The following is a 16,831-nucleotide window of genomic DNA, read 5'->3' on the forward strand; positions in this document are numbered from 1 at the left end:
CAACCACTTCTCAGGATATAACAGTTATCAAGCAGGATGAAAGCATTACTGCATCTGCTTAGGCGAACTCGAAACAAATCTTATCTCTATCACAACAAAATACTACAGAAACAGAAGAGAGAAATAGACTAAGTGTGTGATACTATGTATCTGTATGTCCTAGAATGAGAGGAGAAACATCATTTTATAAGCTTCATGGAGAGTTGAAAATATATGTGAATCAAGTGCATTAATGCTCAAATATCCAACAAATCTAGAATCTTAATTTCTGAAAATTAATCATAATTAATTTATGAAGATTTTGACTATTTGTACAATGTATACGAATTTGATGTGTTGTAAGATTTTAAAATTTGATATTTTACTTTTTAAGTTGTCCAACAGTACAAGAGATAATACTTTATTATTAGTTAGCACGATATTTCATAATACTTATTAAATAATTGAAATATGTATATCTTGATACTGGATTCAATTATTCTGACCTCCTTATATAGCAAATCTCACACTAAAAGTTATAGGATTAATGATTATGTATTTGTAACTTGCACATGTATCATTACTCATGTTACAAATGGTATTTTGCACTCTCTAATCCATGCATAAAATATCACGTGTTGGACTTTAAGTTTTAAGGTTCTTTATAACAATCCTATTTTAACTTTGCTTCCATAAAAACAAAAATCTAAGTAGGATAGAAATATTGATAATTAATTTATTTAATTGATTCAAAATATTATTAGTGAAAGTTTAATTCATGATTAGAATAATAATGATTATTATTTATTTACTTTAAAAAAAAAAAGCATTTAAAGAGAGTCCACGTCCATTCCTTATTCCTCTTAACCTATCACTTAGGGTGTACTTGGTAGTTGATTTGGAAATGATTTTATGATTTTGAAAACTTTAAATTTGTGGGTCCTACCAAAATATTTGATTGGTAGATTGTTTTTTAAAACTATATTCTAATCAGAATTCTAATTTTGTGTTGTAATTTAGAAAACAACAATTTTGCGTTTTCTCTGTTTTGTAATTTTTTCTCCAAAAACTTAAAATCAAAATCAGGATTTGTTTGTTCTCTCTACTCTTATCCTTTGTATCATTGCTTGTATTTATTTTTATTCTTTTGCCAATTTTTATGACTTGAGTATGTTCCCACTAGTAATAAGGTGTTTATGGAACATTTTATGACATTTATGCACAATTCAAAAATAAGATGTGCTGGTATTTTTATAGATGACAATGCAATATTATTATGAATTTAATCAATAATTATTATTAAATTTTAATTTATCAATATAATTCAATTTTACTTAATTAATCTATTGATAAATCAAAATTTAATATTATACAACCTATGTATATAAAATATATAAAATTAAAATAATATTCAAATTCAGCTGTTCCAATCACATTTTCAATTTCTGTTATATTTTTAAATTTAATATCAATCACAGATTCATTTTTTTAAAACTAAAAAATAGTTTACTGACATTGAACCAATCACATTATCATAAACATGATTTTGGTTATTGAATTCAAATTTTTATTTTAGAATCTTACTTTTCAAAAATACAGTTATCTAATCGCGAACCAATCACCCTTAATCATTATTAGTTTTCTCTTTTCACTTATCAATTGACTATTATTACTTTTCACTCATCACATGGTAGTATTATTGAGCGCATTGTCAAGAAATGATTGGTGACCTGGCTGCCTGTGTGGCACTGCTAAGCTGTCCTATGATTTGGGAGTAATATTTTCAGAATATTCCTTGTGTACTAATCGTACAATTCTTAGCATTGTTTTCTGTTCTATATTCCTTTTGTAATCTACCTACACCTGTCAATTGTACAACGGTCTGATTCTAAATTGTAACCCTTAAATATCAATGCAATTGCCTCATGCTTAGTGAGCTGAGTTTTTCATTCATTCAATACTCTGTTTTTATCATTTCTTATCTCGCATAACCACTGGAGTCAACTGAAGTTATAAAGCAGTACCACTCATCACTCACCACTTTGTACACCAAGGAACCTGAGGAGGAAAAAGACTAAGAAATCAATGGAGACTACTGGAGTCTTGAAAGAATTATCAACACAATCGTCAGTTGTGGTGGTAATGGTTCCATTCCTAGCTCAAAGCCACCTGAACCAGCTCCTTCAGTTCGCCCATGTAGTTTCCTCCTACAACATCCCAGTCCACTACGTTAGCTCAACTCTTCACAACTCTCAAGTCAAGTCTCGAGCCTCAAACCCTCTTCACCAACTAACCAAAATCCATTTCCATGACTACCCACTTCCATTTTCACCATCTTCTACACCCGAACCCTGCTCCGGAACAAAGTTCCCCGAAAACTTCATCCCTTGTTTCGAAGCCACCACGCACCTTCGCCAACCGGTCTCTGATCTCCTCCGAACACTCTCTCCATCGTCGAAACGACTTGTCGTTGTTCATGATGCTTTGATGGCTTCGGTAGTTCAGGACGTTGCTCGCATCCCGAACGGAGAAGCATACTCAGTCAATTGCGGATCAATCTTCGCTTGGTTCGGATACTTCTGTGATGCCTTGGGACGAAACGACATCTTCCCAACAAACAATACACCGCCTTTGAAATCATGTTTCCCTGCTGTAATCAACGATTTTATAGAAAGAGAGTTACAGGAGTTGAAATACCAAGCTGGAGAGATCTTCAATAGTTGTAGAGCTATCGAAGGCACTTTTCTACAACATCTAGTAGACGACATTGGTATTTGCGGTGGGGAGAAGAAGATGTGGGCAGTTGGACCCTTACACCAAACGACAATCACCAAGTTGATGAATTAAGTACTGCTCAACAGGGGAGCGGGAGAATCCAACTTCCAGATGGGTTTGAGGAGAGGATGAAGAAGGGAATGGGAATTGTGGTGAGGGAATGGGTACCCCAAGTGGAGATTTTAAGGTACAAATCAACAGGTGGGTTTGTGAGTCATTGTGGATGGAACTCTTGCATGGAGAGCATAAGTATGGGAATGCCTATAGCAGTATGGCCAATGCATTCAGATCAACCTTTCAATGCTTTGTTACTCACAAAACTGCTCAAAGTGGGCGTGGCTGTTATGGAATGGGAGCAGAGAGATGAGTTGGTGACTTCATCCATGATTAGCGGAGCTGTGAGGACATTAATGGCATCAGATGAAGGTGGTGAGATCAGGAAGAGGGCTGAGGAGTTGGGAGCTGAAGTTAGAAAGTCTACAGCTGAAGGAGGAGTCACTCGTATGGAATGGGATTCTTTCATTGCTCATATCACTAGATAATTAATCTCGATCAGGAAAAAAAGTCACTTTTCCTCAAATTTTCTGTCTCTTCATGTCCCACCAATTATTTAAAGACACCTCATTTATTTATTTAATATATATTTAAATTATTTACAATTTTCTCTTTTTTCAACTATACATAAATATGATAAATATAATGTTTTAAAATAATTGGTAGAACATAGAGAGAAGCAAAAAAATTTAGGACAGCAGATTTTTTTTCCTCGATCAGATCTTTAATTATTAAGCTCGGAAATGTTTTGATTCAGTAATTAGACTACTTTTAGTATTGTATTTTTTTTTTTCTATTGTTATTTCTGATTTAATAACTTTACGTACATGATACCACTTGCAGTTATTGGCAATCGCAATAATTCATAAGAAATAAAGTTGTCAAATTCAAAAGAAATGAAGATGCACCTACGTGTTAACACCACATCCACATGAGACAATCTATATTTAAAAGCACACAATTAATGTAATAATCAATGCATCGATATATATATTTAAATATATAGGGTCGTGACCTATTGTAAATCACTCATTTTATATATTATTTTTACAACATGTGAGAATGACCATGCCATAGAAATTTAGTTATTTATCATTTGCTTGTAACTTTCATGGGAATTTTTTTGTTTGCTGACAAGTCATATACTTCTGCTATAAAACTAGTGTTATATATATTTATATATGTAAACCTAGAAAGATCATATACTGGTTTTAAATGACATGCATTGATTTCATTTATAACTGCAAGACCTTAGTGGGTGAGATAATGTTGTGAAGATAGTATCTATTTGATATCTCATAGTGATAATAAAGAGAGATATGGGTCCATTTAGCAACTGATATATCCTCATAATTAAGCAATATAAATACATAGCTATCTAGGACTACACTACACAATTTCATATACGTGGATAAGTTATCTCTCTAAGTTTTTTATACCATGATGTTTATTATAGTCATAGTAAATCTTCTGTAAATTTTTAAAGAAATCTAGATAATTAATTGTGCCACAAAAACAATATTATTCAAATAAAAAGTCTACATAGTGTCATACTAGCTAGTATAACAAACAATTGGAATCCTAATTTTAGCACAATAAAATTGTCTAAAAAAATTAAAAAATCATTATGACTATAATAATAAACACATTTATATAAAAAAATGAGTTCATACACTACAAAAAATCTTAGTTTTAGTCACAATAAATTTTGTGACTAAAAAGAAAAATAGGCGTTAGGGTCCTAATTATCGAAATAATTTAACTATGTCATTTTAACATGCATGACACATAAATTAAAATCATTTTCCACAAAGGTTCAAACTATCATATCACATGCACAAACAATGATGTTTCTAATGTATCGCATGAATTCATATAAATACTTTTTATGTGAAAATTACCAAAATACCCTTTAATATCATAATTACATTAAAGACTCAATAATTTTTATAAAAATTATCATATGACAACAAAATTTAATAAATAACTTTTCCAAAACCCTAAATAATCAGAAAATGCTCATATAAGACCAGAAAAATAATTTTTAACATTTTTAAATTATTTTCCTCAATTTCCCAAATAATTTAAATAATTCAAAATAATTATACAGCCATCCCAAAACTCAAACTAATCATACATAACTGTTCAAAAAGCTAAAATTATTTTATAATTTTCTGGGTAAACTAATTATTTTTCTTGATTGATTTAATAGAAAAACCAATTAATTCAAGAAAAATAGATAAACGATTTAAAAATAAAATATAACTGTACAAACTGGTTTCTATACCCTACAGTAATGCACACAAATTACCTAGGGTTCAAAACAGTAACATTAATATTTTTCATATTTAAAATAGAGAATAAGCCAAATAAATTATAAAAATTACATAAACGAAAAAAAATTAAAAATAAAATTACACAGAGACTTAGAATCTCATTTTAAACATATACAAAAATTCTTAGAATTTTTAGAATATTTTAAATAATTTTTCCACATTTATTTTCTTAAATTGCATATTTAAAAGTAAATAATTGAAGAAAATTATCAAATACGATCAAAACTTAAATCTAAACATACAAAACAATTCTAAATCGTACAGAAATGATTCAAACATAAAATCATATTTTTCTGAGTGCAATAAAAATAATTTTCATAATTAATCTCTATTTAAACTTAAATAAATCATATTAATTCAAAGAAAAGTCAGAAAAATACCAAAGCAGTTGGAAAATGCTCTAAAATTAATGTACTAATTTTTAGGATTCAAAAATAAAATAAAAAACATCCATAAATATCCAGATCAGATTCGCCGGAGCCTCGCCAGAATCTTCTTCTTCTCCGTCGCTAGCCAGATTCTAACTCCTCTTTCCACTTGTTTTTGACACTCCTAACTGGTTGGAATTTGTTCCAAAATATCCCAGCACCTCAAATAACCCTTGAAGCGCAAGAAAATCGACCCATGATGGCCGGATTATGGTTGTCTTCCCCGTCGCCGGTGTACCACCAAAAATGGTGGTCAAAATACAAAATTTTGTTTTAGAGCTTTTTTGATCTGTTTCTTCACGTCCAAAACTCTTCTTAGAGTCCCTCTAAGATTTCTAAACACTTCAAACAAACCTGGAACCTCTCATGTTCTCTTAGATCCGAATTTATTCAAGAACACCCACTTTAATGGTGAAAATTTGTGATTTTTGAAAATGATCTTTCTAGCCCTTTTTTGTCACGTCAAAAACGTTCCTTAGATCATAGGAAATATATTTCAAAAATTCAAACCACCCAGAAATTTCCTAGAGCTCTCAAACCCGAAATCTCTCTTTCTTTCTCTAGAAAATTCAAGAACATCTATTTTCTTCCATTATTGTGACTCTCCCTCTCTTCCCACAGTTTTGAACTGTTGAGAGGCCCTCTAAATCATGCTTAAACAAAAAGAAACGAATGCTTTACCTCTTAGTTATTGTTGACCGATTTTAAGCCTATAGTTAAGGAATTTCTTGTATTTCTTTTAAAATAGAATAAAATAAATTGTGATATTATTATAACTGATTTAAATTTTGAATTTAATCAGTTAATTGCATTTGAAGTCATATTCTAATGTCATTTAAATGCCCCTCAACTAAATTCAAACATAGGGACATTATGGTCATTTCATAACTACATGCAATTACCATTATTTAATCATTTAAATAATAATGCAATAAACCATATAATAAAATAAAATGAATTCATATCATGTTATTAATATTATTATGCTCATAATAATAATAACATTCACAACATAAATAAATAATTAAATTAACCCACGTAATTAATTATTTATTTGACATTATGCACATGCCGAGATTTAAATCTCATTCCAGGTTCTCAAACATAAGAAATCGAGAATATTTTTTATCATTGGAATCCATACATGTAATGCCCCAAATTTCCTAATAAGGTTTAGGACCTTGATTAGGAGGCCGGGAGGGCCATAATTGATTTATTATAGTATTTAATGATTATATGCATGTGTTATGTGAATTATATTATTATATGATGGTGAATGCATGCATACGGGAGTATTTATTATTATAAGGGTATTTTGGTAATTTGGCCGCTGTGGGCGTAAATGTGTATTTTGGGTGCATGATTGTGATTAATTAATATAGCCACACTATAAGGTGGATTGGTTCGAGCTATTCGGCATGAGATGATCATGAGATGTAAGTGTTGGTCTAGTCATAACGGGTTTAAGTTCGGGGCTCGGGGTGAGTCTCGGGGTGAATTCAATGATTAGAACATTACCGGGAATTAAAGGGTAATGGGATATGATTTATTGGTATTTGGGAATATTGAGAATAGCGGGAATTGGAGAGCGTTAATTATAATTAACGAGATAGGCGGGAAAGGACAGTTTTACCCTCGGAAGCCTTAGAGGGATTTATTTGGCCTAGGGGCATTATGGTCTTTTGACCTTAAGGATTTATATCAGCCTTAAGGAGTTTTGGAAGGTTGTGGAAACAGAACAAAAACAGAGAGCCCCATCCTCATCTCTTCTCTTTCTCTCCCGTGCAAGTCTTCCTTCATCCTTTTCTTTGAATTTTGAGAGCCACCTTGAGGAGTTAAGCTTGGAGATCAAAGGGGGAAGCTAGGGAACTTGTCACAGCCATTAAAGGGGATTCAAAACCGTGTTTGAGGTGAGTTCCAGTTATGAATTTAATGGTGTGCTCTGTTTTTTAGTTAAGTTTTAGTTGATGATTTGTTAATGGAAAGCTTGGATTAATAGAAGTTTGGGTGATGTTTTCTTTGGGATTTGATGAAGGAGAGTGGTAGAGGATGTTTGGTGGTTGAATTGGGTGTTAAGTTGTGATTTGAGACAGGTTTTAGGGGCTGGTTTTAAGGGAAAACGCAGGGGAAAGATTCAGGTGCGTGCTGGCTTTTTGCCTGGTCTGGGCTGAGCGCTGCGGCGCAGCTGTGGTGCGCCGCGGCCCTTGGCGTCTGGCAGGGAGGCCCTCTCTGTTTGAGGGCGCGCCGTGGCGCAGCTGAGGAGGGTCGCGGCCCTTAAGGTCATTTTGGCCCAAAATGGTGTTTTTAGCTTGGGGATTCAAGCCTTAGGCCTTGGGGTTGTACCTAGTACCCGGTTAAGTGGGAATTGATGTCCCGGAGGCTAGATATTAATTTAGGAATTTATGTTGACCATTTTTATTGATGGTATCTTATATTTGGTTATGACTAGGTGACCGCTGGAGGACTAAAAGTTGATCGTTCTCAAGGGTCATTCTTTAAATCATTCTAGCTCGAATCTGAGGTAAGAAAACTGCACCATGTGTATATGTATGACATGCATGGCTATTATCGATGCATGATGGGTGATTATTGAGTATGACATGCATGGTTACTATTGATGCATGTTGGTTGACTATTGAGTATGACATGCATGGCTGTTCTTGATGCATGTTGGTTGAATATTGAACGTGGCATGCATGGTTATTACTGGTGCATGTTGGATTGTTAAGTATGATGCATGTGATGCACAAGAAACATGTGATTAGGACATGCTTTGTATACTGGGTATGATATTGTTCAGAGCTTGAGTCTCTGTATTTATGCATGGTCCTAATTGTACTAGTATCTGTTTAGTAAGCATGTTGAACACCTTATTTATGAGTATTGGACATGTGATATATAATTGGTGGCATGACTTACTTGTGTATGGCACTGACTAGTCAGGGACCGACCCTAAAGTCGAGAATCATGCATTGAATGACTCTATGGCATTAATGCTGGACCGACCCTAAGGTCGATGAACACGCATTGAATGGCTCTATGGCATTAATGCGGGACCGACCCTAAAGTCGAAGAACTTATAAGCGCTTGCCTGGTCTAAGACCAGATGATCATGGCCCTGGTGACCCGATCGTCACATGGCCGAGGGACGCTGACCTTAGTTACGACTCTAGAGTCGGGAGGATGGTTATGTTGGTGACCTATCACCATGCACCTATCCTGATCAAGCTTATGAAGGAACCACTTATCAATTGAGCTGTACCCACTTCTGTGACTTTTGGCTATTGTCACCTACCTGTTTTGGACCGTTGGTCCTAAATGGCTATTACAATTACTGTTGATATTATATCATGTTATCTATTGATATTATATCATGTTATCTGTTGATATTATATCATGTTAACTGTTGATATTATATCATGTTATATTGTGTTTTCTTGCTGGGCTTCGCCTCACGGGTGCTACGTGGTGCAGGTAAAGGCAAGAGGAAGCTGGACCATCCTTGAGTTGGAGAGCTTAGGTGATGATGTGTACATATGCAGCTGCTCGTCCGCCACGGCCGAGGTTTAAAGTGGAACTAGGGTTAAACCCTGTTTTGCCACCTAGAACGACCTGTTGTAAATATTTTCTGTAATAGACTCTGAAATTATATTTTCGGGATCCCAATGTATACATTAAACGTTCTAGTGAAACGTTACATCTTAACCAAAGTTTTTAATCCCTAAACCGCTAATCATACTTAGTTCACGATTTTGGCCAAATGACTCGGTTAGCGAGTTTAGCACTGTTTACAAGGCACACTGTAACAGTCCCTGGAGTTTGGGGCGTTACAATACATATCTAAGCTCATAAATATGTAAAATGACAAAATACTCTCAGTGGAAAAATTACAAAATGACCCTTTCGAGAAAACAGATATTACAATTATCCCCCTTGAAAAGAAATTTCGTCCCGAAATTTTTACTCAAACAACTCGGGATAATGCTGCAGCATATCAGGCTCTAATTCCCAGGTTGCCTCCTCAACAACACTGTTCCTCCACAATTCCTTCACCAAGGAAATAGTCTTATTCCTTAGGACTTTGTCCTTTCGATCGAGTATTTTCACTGGACGCTCGTCTAATGACAAATCCGCCTGCAAACCCAAGGTATCGTAGCTCAGCATATGCTAGGGGTTGGACACATATTTTCGAAGTTGTGACACATGAAATACGTTGTGCACCCTGGACAATGATGGTGGTAAAGCTACCCTATAAGCCACATTGCCCACTCTATCCAAAATCTCAAAAGGTCCGAGATATCTGGGACTTAGCTTTCCCCTCTTGCTAAACCTATTCCTCGAGATTCCTTTCCTTGCAGTCACATGAAAAAATACATGATCACCAACTTCAAACTCAACATGCTTGTGCTTTAGGTCTGCATAAGACTTCTGTTTGCTCTAAGTTGTGATCATTCTAGCCCTGATTTTCTAAATAGCCTCAATGGTGTGTTGCACTGTATCTGGCCCAAGTATTTTCTCTCTCCCAATTCATCCCAGTGAAGTGGGGACCTAGACTTTCTTCTATACAACATTTCATATAGTGCTACCCTGATGGTAGATTGGTAGTTGTTGTCGTACGAAAACTCCATCAGTGGCAAATAGCTACTCCAAGATCCCTGAAAGTCAATGACACATGCTTTGAGCATATCTTCTAAGATTTGATTGTTATATTATTTTATAATATAATGTAATATTATATTATATTATAATATAATGTTTTAGATTAAATAAATGTGACAAAGAGTGTCAAATATTGTAACATATAATAGAGAGTTACAATATTTAGATATATGAGATATATCCAAATAATGTAACATATTTGGTGTTACAAATTTGTAACTTCCAAATATTACCCTTTATTGTGTAAATTTGTTGTTACACAATATTGAGATGAATTTCATAAATTCATATGTGAAATGGTTGTTAGAGATATGATTTTAACCCCAATAATGTGTTTTGGGAGTTACAAAATCATTTGGGAGGGTTTGGAACCGTTTGGAAAAACAACACATTTTTAAGTGCTGAAATTGGTCGGTGACCGCGGCCACTGAATGTTGGTGGCCACGGCCTGAGGGACAGAGACTAGTGGCCGCGGCCACAGGCCAAAAACTGACCAATTTTTTTGTTTTTTCAATCTTTGTTGAACGGCTCAAAAAACCCAAATAAGTCCCAAATCTCTTTTTTAATTCTATATTAATCCAATTAAACATTGGTAACAACCATGGGGGTTGGTGGAATTTGACATTCAAAGGGTGTCTCTAAACTCTATAAATAGGAGCCTATAGCTCACTTGTAAGACACAACATTTCTATCCATTAGAGCACTTGGCTAGAAACACCTTGAGACTTGATAATTCCAGAAAGCATTTCCTATAATCTGTGAGAGATCCCTTAGTGCTTGAGTTAGGGGGAAATAAGCTTTTGGACAAGGGTTTCAAACCTTGTTCAAGTTTGTGATCCCCAACACTCTTCACTTTGGTAGTGTGAGTGAGAGTTGTTTATCTTTTGTTTCTTGTTCCTTTCTTTCATTCTATCGCTTTTCATCTTTATATTGTTCTTCTCTGTTTACTTGTATTTCTTGTTTAAGAGTTGTAATCTTTTCTTTTCTTTTGTTTCAAACACTTTACTTTATTTGTAAGCTTTTGCTTAGAGTTGTATTTTACTATTCTCTTCTTCTTCTTCTTCTTTTGTTCATTTGTATTTTCAGTTATAGAGTTGTAACACTTTATTTAATCAAACCTTGTCGATTGTAATATTTTGCATAGAGTTGTAATTATTATTATCAATTTCCATTGAGGCAAAATAATTTTTCCTAACATTCAAAAGCTTACCCCTTATTTGTTTCAATGGAAGGTGAGACCATCAAGATAATGAATCAAGACCTAGTGAGGTTGGATAGGTTTGATGGATCCAATTTCACTAGGTGGCAAGACAAGGTGAGATTCCTTTTGACCACTCTCAAAATCACCTACATTCTAGAATCCACTCTAGAACCTCTCCCAACACCATCCGACAAGGACACTCCCGAGGAGGTGGAGAAAAGAAGGAAGAGGGAGGAGGACAATCTCCTTTGTAGGGGTCATATCCTCAACGCCCTATCCGATAGGCTCTATGACCTCTACACCAAGACTAAATCCGCCAAGGAGATATGGGATGCACTTGAGAAAAAGTTAAAGGCGGAAGAGGAAGGTACCAAAAAGTTTTTGATATCTCAATACTTCGATTTCAAATTTTTTGGTGATAAGCCTATTCTTCCTCAAATACATGAATTGCAAATAATTGTTAACAAATTGAAAGTGTTAAATATTGAGCTTCTTGATGCCTTTCAAGTTGGTGCTATAGTGGCTAAATTACCACCAACTTGTAAGAGCTATAGGAAAAGAATCCTTCATAAAAATGAGGATTATTCTTTGGAGGAGATCCAAAAGCATATTCGAATCGAAGAGGAATCGATATGTAGAGATAAACTTGTGGAGGGGTCTAATGGAGAGACTTCCAAAGAAAATGTGGTGTCACAACCAAAACATCCCAAAAACAAAGGGAAAAAGGGTAACGAGAAACCTTTGGGTCCAAAAACCAACCCAAACAAGTTTAAGGGTGAGAAAGGTCCTTGCTTTGTGTGTGGGAAAAAGGGTCACTATGCTAGAGAGTGTAAGCATAGAAAAGACCAAGAAGGACCTAAGGTGAACGCAACTCAAGAGGAAAACATAGTTGCTACCCTTAGTGAAGTAAATGCAGCCCAAGGCAAGGTGAAAGGGTGGTTGTAACACCCTGGTTACCCCAGAACAGTTACGGTGAACAGTGAACCGGAAATTTGACTCGCTACCCGAGTCCTTTGGTTAAAAATGTGATCTAAGTGTTATTAACAGGCTAAGGTATAATAACCAGTAAAAAGGAGAGGATAACTTGCATTAAATAAATAAACTGCTCATGAGCCTTTAAAACGTTTACAAGTTGTTCATAATACAAAAGGGTCGCTACTGTTTCGAATTTACAATCCCCGCCGGCCTAAGCGGCAAAAATAGGGTAAACCCCTAGTTCCTTTGAGAACTCCCTGACCGTGGTGGTCAAGCGGCCAAATATGTACACAACACTGCCAAGGCTCTCCACTCAAGGTTGGGAGGGCTTCTCTTTCCCTTTACCTGCACCACATAGCACCCATGAGCCGAGGCCCAGCAAGAAAACACAATAAGGCATGACATAATATCAACAACGATCATAATAACCATTCAGGACTATCAGTCCAAAACAGATAGGTGACAGTAGCCAAAGTCACAAATGATGGGTACAGCTCCCTCTAGCCTTGTGACGATAGGGTCACCAAGGCTTAACTGATAAGTGGTTCTTTCATAAGTTTAATCAGGACAGGTGCATGGTGATTGGTCACCAACATAACCTTCCTCCCGACCCTAGAGTCGTAACTATGGACAGCGTCACTTAACCATGTGCCCTGGCCATGAACATCTGGTCTCAAACCAGGCAAGCGCTTATAAGTTCTTCGACCTTAGGGTCGGTCCAGCATTAATGCCATAGAGCCATTCAATGCATGCTCATCGACTTTAGGGTCGGTCCCTGACTAGTCAGTACAATAGACAAGTAATCAGCATTCGCTAGGATTTGATATGCAATTCATGTCCACATACATCAACCAACATGCTTCAATAACAAACCATGCATGTCACATACATATACAGGGTGCAACTGTATCCATACACTATTTTCTTAACTCTGATTCGAGTGAAAGTTATTATAAGAACGACCCCTGAGAACGATCAATATTTTAGCTCCTTAGCGGTTACCTAGTCACAACCAAATATAACCTCCATTAATGAGAATCCACATAAATAGGATCTTAACCTAAGCACCACTCTCGGGACCTCGAAACATGCCCACACGGTGAGTAGATTCGATCCCGGGCCTTAAGGATTGAAACCCCAAGTCAAAAACCCTTAAAAACACTCAAAACGGGACTTAGAAGGAATAGGGTAGCGCTACAGCGCTCAACCCCTAGCACCCCAGCGCTCTACTCAGAACCACCCATATGCCAAAAAGCCTCCTGAGGAGCGCTGTAGCGCCCCAAGGTGGGCGCTATAGCGCTACCTCCAGACCCAAACTCCCTTGAACCGACCTTCTTCAACTCCTTCAATTCTAACTTGATTTCCAAGCTTCCAAATCCTATTCTTGATGCCAAATGAACCCAAAAACCATCCTAATACACCCCAAACATATCAAGCATGGGAACCCTAGCCAAAACTCCCAACAAAACCAAGAATTCACCCTAGAAATCTCAGCTGCAAAACAGAACCAGAACAAGGCAAACCAGAGAAATCCATGGTTAGAAGCTTACCCAAAGTTCAGCTTATGACGCTCTTCAATGATGGAACACACTCCCAAACTCCCAAGGCTTGCTTCCCAAGCTTGAATCCTCAAAATTGGTTCAAAACCACAAAGAAAGGTGAAGAGAAGAAGGTACGGGAGATCTCTTAGACATACTCTGTTTTTTTTTCCACTATCTTCTTCAGCTATCAAAGTATATATCTATCCTAGGGGTGAAATGTCCATTTTAGCCCTAGGTCAATTAATAGTTTCTAAAGTCTCCCAAGGGCATATTTGGTACTCCCCTCCTATCTCGTTAATCATAATTAACGCTCTCCAATTCCCGCTATTCTCAATAATCTCAAACACCAATAATTCACAACATGTTACCCTTTAATACCCGGTAACGCTCTAATCATTAGAATCACCCCGAGACTCAATCCAAGCTCCAACACTTACACATGTTGTGACTAAACCGCTAATCAATATTCTAAGATCGTCTCATGTCGAATAGCTCGAACAAACCCACATTATAATGTGGTCTCAACACATATCATCTACATGCATACAATTATACAATTATACTCTCAATGAGCCAAATGACCATCACACCCCTGTAATTAAAATGCGGGCCCACATGCATGCATTTAACATCATATTATAATATAATTCACATATACATGTATAACACATTTAATGGCGTAATTGAGCAGTTATGACCCTCCCGGCCCACTAATCCAGCCATTAAACCATATTAGAGAATCCGGGGCATTACAGTGGTGGTATGATACATGTGCCACCGTCCATGTCACCTATAACAAATCATTGTTCAAGACCTTTGAAGAGTCAAAGGGCAACCATGAAATACAAATGGGCAATGAGGGCAAATCCAAGGTACTTGGCAAAGGTACTATTGAAGTCTACTTCACCTCCGGCAAGAAAGTTACATTAGTGAATGTACTTTATGTTCCTGAAATGAGTAGAAACTTGGTAAGTGGTGATTTGCTTGGCAAGCCAGGCTTTAAAGCCGTTTTTGAGTCCGGTAAACTTATACTTACCAAATCAAATGTATTCTTGGGAAAAGGGTACTCTTGTGAGGGAATGGTTAAATTGTGCACCAATGATGTAACTTTCAATGTTATCAATAAAAATGTTAATTCCGCCTATATTGTTGAGTATGATTCTTTATTTTTGTGGCATCTTAGACTATCGCGTATAGGTTTTTCAACCATGAAAAGAGTAGTAAAATGTGGTATGATTGCATGCAATGTTAAAAACTATGGTAAATGTGAAACATGTGTTAAGGCAAAAATGATTAAGAAACCATTTCCTAGTGTAGAAAGATCATCTAATTTACTAGATTTAATCCATAGTGATCTTTGTGAATTAAATAGTGCTTTAACTAGAGGCGGTAAAAGGTATTTTCTTACTTTTATAGATGATTTTAGTAGATATACCTATGTGTTTCTTTTAAAGCATAAAGATGAAACTTTTGATGCTTTTAAATTGTATAAATTAGAAGTTGAAAATCAACTAAATAAAAAGATTAAGGTGCTAAGAAGTGATAGAGGAGGAGAGTACTTCTCTAATGAATTCAATAAATTTTGTGAAGAAAATGGTATAATTCATTAGTGCACTGCACCTTATACACCACAACACAATGGTGTTGCCGAAAGGAAAAATAGGACTTATCTAGAGATGATATATTCTATGTTGGTGTTTTCCAAGTTGAACTTCAACTTATGGGGTGAAGCGCTTTTAACCGCTTGTCACATTCTTAATCGAATACCGATGAAGAAAAATGAGATATCTTCATATGAGTTATGGAAAGGAAGAAAACCCAACATAGGGTACTTCAAAGTGTGGGGGTGTCTTGCATATTGCAAGAAAAACCTAATAGAACAAAGTTAGGTTCAAGAGCCATAAAGTGTGCTTTTGTACATATAAACAATATTAACTAAGGAAACACCCATATGTAAACCATGAAAAAAGTTTTATTTTTTTCTTTCTTTTTTACTTGAGGCATCCAGAAACACAGGGAGAACTCAATTTATATAAACTTTAAAATAAATTTACCATAACCTATAAATTTATTTACACCGAAACTAAAATTTGCACATCTTACAAGTAAAAAAAAATATTTATAATCAGATCTCATATATTTGATTTTGAATTGATCACCTATATTTTTTAAAATAAAAAAAATAATGAACTCTTAATAAAACAAATTGTCATACTAAAGGAGATAAACACTAAAGTTTAATACAAACTTTTAAAAAATCCATAAGCAAAAGTATTGTGGATTTCTTTATATTAAATAATTATTCTAATACATATCTTGCTAATCTTACAAACCAAATCTGAGTTTGTTAGTGAAGAAATTAGTTAGTTGATTCAGAGTTAGCCCTAGTGTTAGTTAGGCCTTCAGTTAGTCTCCTTAATAGAATTTGTTAAGTTGCTTACTCAGCTCCATAATTTCTGCTTCTGTAATAACAAATTCTGTTAAGTCCAAAGGCTTCTAAAGCATTCTAATGTATTCTATATATACTTATCAATACAAAAGGTAGTTCTCATGAATTCACTCTGAGCTTCTTCAATCACAGAGCTTTGCTTTTTTATCTGGTATCACAGAGCCAACCATTTTTCTTCTCTTTCGCTGAAGCTTCCATGGCGACATCTTCAAGTACTCCTACTCCTATTGATTCTATTCCTCTTGTTGGTGGCTCCTCTTCCACTGCTGTTGCTTCTTCCCCAGCTCCGGCACCTGCGGTGGTCTTTTCGGCGAATCTGGTTCCTTTGAATCTCCAATTTGACCCTCACAACTACTCAATTTGGCGTTCCCAAGTTCTACCGACTATTCATGCTCATCAACATGATGGTATCCTCACTGGTGGTAACCCTCGCT

This window comes from Humulus lupulus, chromosome 6 (genome assembly GCF_963169125.1).
Source record: "Humulus lupulus chromosome 6, drHumLupu1.1, whole genome shotgun sequence".
NCBI lineage: Eukaryota > Viridiplantae > Streptophyta > Magnoliopsida > Rosales > Cannabaceae > Humulus > Humulus lupulus.